This window comes from Nematolebias whitei, unplaced genomic scaffold (genome assembly GCF_014905685.2).
Source record: "Nematolebias whitei isolate Nwh7 unplaced genomic scaffold, NemWhi1 Nwh_scaf_2295, whole genome shotgun sequence".
Taxonomy (NCBI): Eukaryota; Metazoa; Chordata; class Actinopteri; order Cyprinodontiformes; family Rivulidae; genus Nematolebias; species Nematolebias whitei.
The window spans coordinates 1-6,167 of record NW_023620840.1 but is presented as its reverse complement, the minus strand read 5'-3'; the positions used below and the strand labels follow the sequence as shown (position 1 = coordinate 6,167).

General features: G+C 53.9%; 1 pseudogene; it reads right to left on the bottom strand.

The window, feature by feature from the left end:
• Positions 1-4,955: 4,955 nt before the first annotated feature.
• LOC119429537 lies at positions 4,956-5,793 on the bottom strand (annotated as a pseudogene).
• Between the last annotated feature and the right edge of the window lie 374 nt (positions 5,794-6,167).

The window sequence follows — 6,167 nt, the reverse complement described above, 5'->3', positions numbered from 1 at the left end:
CAGATGCTGGCCTATTTCTGGGTAACTCCTGGTCGCTCCTCCTGCCTGGAGGAGAGCGTCCTCCCTCCACGGCAGTTTCCACGGGCACCCCGACAGCAGGCGTTGCAGGACTGGGAACCATGTGCGCTCACGCGTTCGGGGTCACCAGAAGAGCTGTCAATCCCTCCTCCTGAACTTGGTTCAAGAACCGTAAAATCAGAGGAGGTGGAGAAAAAACGCGTACAGAAGCATTTTGGGCCATGGGCTGTGGGCAAACGCATCCACCCCAGCGGTGGTTCGTCTCGTGGGCTCAGAGAAACGCATAATTGACACTGAGCGTTTCTCGTGTCACAAACAGGCCCACAGCTACTATATCAATCTGAGACAAAATGCTCCGTAAGAGGATGATTAAAGGTTGTTCTGTCTCTGACAACTTTGAGACAAGAAGAAAACATGGCTGCATCATACGATAATCGTGCTGGACACCAGATTTCTGTCCATCGACTGCTGCAGAAAAGGACAGCATGTCGTCCAGTGGACATGAAGTGGCCTCTACGCCTTTCTCTGAACAGCAGCGTTGAAAAAAACTGACCACTTGATGTGAACATCGCTGTGGTGGTTGCAGCACGTGAATCCTGAATCGTATGCACTACATATTGAGAGAGAGCCATCCTCTCAAAAAGATCCACACAGCGGCCAGACCACAGGTGCTGGCCTATTCTGATTAATTCCTGATCGTCCCTCCCGCCTGGAGGAGAGCGTCCTCCCTCCACGGCAGGTTCCACGAGTGTCCTGATAACAAATGTCGTAGGCCTGGGAACCATGATGCGTTCACGCACTTGGGGCAGAGGAGCTGCCAGTCCCTCCTCCTGAACTCGGTTCAGAAAACGGTGATATCAGAGGGAAAGAGGAAGGTGAAAAAGCATTACGACCACAGGTTGTGAGCAGGCACGTCCACCCAGCGGTGGATCGTCCCGTGGCTCCACGATAATTATAATTGACATTGAGCGTTCTCTCGTGTTGCTACACGTCCACAGGCGCTGGCAGGATTTCTGCCGTGTCTGAGCCATAGCTCTAGGTGGAAGGTCCCAGGTCCCCGTGCCGCAAAAGACCGTCTTGGACATCACATCCGCCCCCTGTTCGGAATACATGAGATGTACCCACTCCAATGGAGAGCAAATTGGGTGTGCCCCACACAGCATCTGTCTCACAATGTGGCACATGGGTTGAACGCATACATCGCCTGCCAGTATGTATGCAACAGTCACTTGCTGTCTGTGTGAATCAAAAAACCCTGATGATTCTGCAGCTCAATGTCAGTGTTGAGTCACATTCAAAGAGCCCCTGCGATGCGCCAAAAAGATTTAAATGAGCTGCTGTGTAGAGAACTACAGCGGACCCACAGCTTGTTAAATGTGTGTGTCTCTGTGAAAAACTGACATGTGTGACGTAGGTCTGCTGACGGAAAACAGCTGATGTCACTCAACCGATTCACGTGAGTTGCACTGCTGCCATCTGTCTGTACAAACTGCTCAACAGCAGCAGGTGTCCAGATAAAGCAGAGTTAAGGCGGCTCGGGCGCATAATGGAATGTTGTTTCTAACAGTTCGGAGATTGACAATCTAGAATAAATCTCATCTTCCTGTTCGTTGGGACCAGGAAGTGATGAGAGAGGGACCTTGCGTTTTCCTCTCCTTTTGCGACTCCAGAAATTACATTTAAAACAGAATTTCCTGAGCTTCTGCGAGAGGGGACTAGATCTGTTCATAAATGACAGAAAAAACGTCACAGAGTTCCTCCACACCGGGTTTTGAGCTAGACTGCAGCGTGAATCCCCGGATGAAAACGGTTCGCCCATCCGTCTGGAGCGCGCTCTCATAGCCACCCGTTTATAAGTTATAAAGCGGGCACGCATTTATGCTGTGAAACTCACATGCATGCTGATGTGAGCTGGAGCGCGCTGAGTGAGAAAGAAAAAACACGCGCATCCCTGAGCATGCAAGACGTTGTGTGGAAGAAGCTCATCTGTGTTGTGCTCACGTTGTGTGCAGCTGCTCCGTGTAAACGCTCGGGAAGCGGGTGCACGTATGAGCCGACGTGCCCTGAAGGGTCATGTGTGCGTCCTCATTCATGCGACGCCTTAAGCCAGGATTGCCGCGGGGGCGCGCGTTGGCACTGGTGCGGTCAGGAAGCAGCGCACAGCATCGGTGGAGCGAGGTTACCACTGGCTCGGTCTTCTTCGAGGATGCCGGAGCCGAGCCGCTGTGAAGTCTTGTGCAGCTGCTGACGCTGCGGGGGCACGCGTTGGCACTGGTGCGGTCAGGAAGCAGCGCGCGGCATCGGTGGAGCTAGGCTACCACTGGCTCGGTCTGCAGAAACACGTTCATTCTTGGCTGCAAGTCACGTGAACTTTTGAGTGATTCCACGAGCTGCAGTATTAATTCAGAAAACCTTCTTCGAGGAAGCCGGAGCCGTGCGCTAAGAGGCTTGTGAAAGCTGCTGACGCCGTGGGAGCGCGCGTTTGACACCACTGCGATGAAAAAACGTGTGTCGCTCCTGCCAAGAGCGAGGTACGTTGCTGAGCTCATACCGCTGTCTCACGTTAACGTTGTCGTGAACGGCGGACGCTGAGAGCTGCGTGCGCGCTTTCTTGCTGCGGGAGCGCGTAACGGCACCGCTGACAGTGAATGAAAAACAACCTTAAAAAGGCTCATTCGTGATGAGTGTGTGTGATGGGGCCGCTTGTCAGATAAACCATGCTGACAGCCTGGCTAAAGGACACTTCATCATAAAATGATGGTATTTCACATCGTGTCATCAACACACCTCCAGCAACCCGACACCTGGTTACCTTCCCTTGAGCTCTGTTTGTTGTCCTGGAGGGCCCCCTGTTGGCGAAGTCCAGGAAAAAAAATGAACTTCCGGATGCCGGGGACGTCTGACGGGAGGAGCTGGCGTAGCAGAGCTAGGGAGGCATTGTGCCGCCGTGGAGCATCTTGAAATGATCTCTCGCTGATGAAAAGAGGACCTCCCAACAAAAACTCCTGCAGCTCTCCTGAGAGAAAGGTGGAGTGACGAGCCAGGAGAACCTCTGGGACCTCGTACTCCGGCTGCGATGCGGGGCAGCAGACAGCAAATGAGGCGCACCGGTTGAGGATGACGTCAGCTGTCCTGTAGACGGAGCGTACTGCAGGGGCCGGCAGCATCGTTAGCAAGCAGCCGCTACGAGAGCGGAGTGAGCCGAAGGACAGAGGGCCACCGTCTCTTCCCGCCTCTGAACGTGTACGCCAACAGCATAACGTGTTGTTCGCTGCGGCCGTGTGGAACGCATGCTGGTAAGCTTAGTTGGAGAGCAGTGTCACCGTCTCGGTTATGCTAACCGGAGGCACGGGACGCTGGTCCACCTCGACATCTTGCTCCAATGAAGCCTCGATCAGGCTTGGCTCCAGGGGGCACGGAGGGACTTTCCGCTCAGTGAACCCCTGCTCTGGAGATGGGTGCGGACTGTGGAGACCGGCTCCCCCAATCTACCAGGAAAGAACCGTCTGTGGCCTCGCCCGTAGGACGTCCTGTTGGAACACGAGGCCATATGGATCAAGACGGTGTGCCGGAATGGAACCCAGTAAACAACCTTCCCGCCGGATCATCCGAACTGGCGGGAAAAGGCGTGGGACGTAGAAAAGGGGTCCCTTCATGCCAGCCGCCCCCTGGGTTACGCCGGGCAACCCCTGAGGGCGCCGTCGGCCGGGAGCAGTGTGATCGCCGATGCGAAACGAGGTGGGATGGGGTGAGCATTCACTCAGCCCCCCTCCACCGACACTACGCTCTCCAGGAGGGAATGAGCAGCGAGGGGCTGCAGCTGATTGCTGCCTGTCCCAGAGGAACCATCCGATTCGCTCCGAGGGTCGGCGATAAGAGAAAAATTACAAGATGGCGTTGTCCAGAGTGTAGTGACCTGTCACTGAGAAATATTCCTCGGTGCTTACCTTGAAATAAGACTGCTTGTCAGCTTCTCCTCGGGGAGGAGAACTCACCGGATGACCGGAGGTCGACTGCCGGGCCAAGCATCCTTAACAAAGGTTGGTCATCTACACAACTTTCCTTCTTCGTTCTTCTGACAGTGCTATTAGCTCGCTGAAGAAAAAATGGGAGCCGATTTCCTGCTCTTAACGTAATTTATACGGACCGGGTGGGGCCCACACAGCAGGTGGGCGTGGACTAAATTTTTTCAGTGCAATGCTGCGCATAACGGGATAAACCCATTAAGCGACAGCCTTAAAGGGCGAAGCATATACAAAATAGAACTCCGCTCCCAAACCACCGGATGGCTCAAAACGTTCACACGAGAAACGAGCGGACCCGTCAGCAAGCGTTTAGTCCTGAAAGAACACTGACTGAAAATTAGACGTGCAGATGTGGATCAGTTCTTGAAGGTTTTATGATGAAACAGACGACCTGAGACCACCTGAGACCACCAAGTCTCCAACCAGCACCTCCCTGAAGTGTGGCTCTTGAACATCAGTTGGACCTCCTCCCTGTGGTCTGAACTCCTTCACACATGCTCTGGAGGAGAATAAAGGAAAGGTGACAACGTCCAGCACAGAGCATGCTACACCATGATGATGCAAATGATGAAGGACAGGAGGAAGGTCAGGTGACCTGCGAGGTTAAAGGTCAACAAACGAAGAAGAAGAAGAAATCAAAGGGAAACAAATGAGTTGATTCTCTTCTCTTCTTTCTGTGGGGGGGGGGGTGGAGGGTGTGGGACATGATCAAGGAGGGGTGCAGGGAAATGTGACCATCGGTTCCTTTCAGGCCATGCATGCTCGTCCCTCCCCCCCCATGGCTCTCGTTGGATCGCCTCTTTCTTTCATCTGTCTGAGGTGGAGCAGGGAAGCAGGCAGGACCCCCCAGATTGGGACTGATGGGGGGAGGTGTGTTAGTTGAAGCCAGTGTTGGTGTGGCTGACAGGGGGTGGGTTAGTTGAAGCCGGTGTCGGTGTGGTAGGTGTAATGTCCGTCTGATGTTAGCTGGGTTGTCTCTGTAGCTGACGGCTGCAGCACTATGGGCTCGCCCCCGGCCTCTTCTCGACACAGAAACACACGTTAAGGCGCCGATGACATCACTGACCTGCGAGCAACGGGAGCGACACCAGCCGCTCGGCCTCACCTCTCTCATCAGACTGTAGCTGAGCCTCCAGGTCCTCGGGGGACACGTAGAAGTCCTGGTCCGGGCTCTCGCGGGGCCGGGGTTTACACCGCCCACAGCAGCAGTTGCAGCAGCAGCACAGGCAGCAGCAGAAGTAGCATCCAGTGGCCAGGCCGCAGAAGATGAACAGTGCCTGCAGGAGCAAACACAAGCTCGTGTTGAGAGAGGAGCGTTAACCAAACCAAAGACTCCTCCGTGTCCCTCACCTTCGCCCACCAGCTGGAGAGCACAAAGTAAGTGTTAACGTTCTCTTCTCCAAACTGCTCGGCCACGTACAGCCCCAGAGAGCCGTACTTATCGTAGATGTTACGCTTGGTGGCGTCGTTCAGAATGGCGTGGGCGTTGTTTATCTCCTTGAACTTGTCCGCCGCCTCTGGATTGTCAGGGTTCTTGTCGAGGTGAAACTTCAGCGCCAGTTTCCTGTTGAGGAGGAGGCAGAGCATGAAGTGATGAAGGCGGCAGCGGGGGGTGAGACCTCCTGCTGGCCTGCAGAGCCTCACCTGTAAGATCTCTTGATGTCGTCGTTTGTGGCCAGCTTGTCCACTCCCAGCACGTGGTAGAGACTGCCCTGCAGTGGACAGAGAGAATTTGGCTCCCGCACTCAGCCTTGATTTGGCCAGCTATCTCAAACTTCTCCTGGTTGTTTACATGAATGAGAAGCTCTGTTCCCCCCCCATCCTTCCCCTCCCGAGGACATCTGTAGATCTGTGTCAGAGTTGAGCAGGCTGATATACACTATGTTATCTCTTATCAGGACCATGGAACTTTCTGGCAGTCCACGGACAACTCACTGCCCTCATCAGCCTCCTCATGCATAAATGTATTATGAGGTCATTATATTGCTGTTTATGCATGAGGTCTTTTTTATCAACTCTTACACTGTGCCCCAGCCAGGACACGGTGTGAGATACAATTTTTTTTTACCTCCCCTCTCCTTGTGTTTTGTCTTTTCCTTATTTTTGTCTGTCTAAAACAGGTCT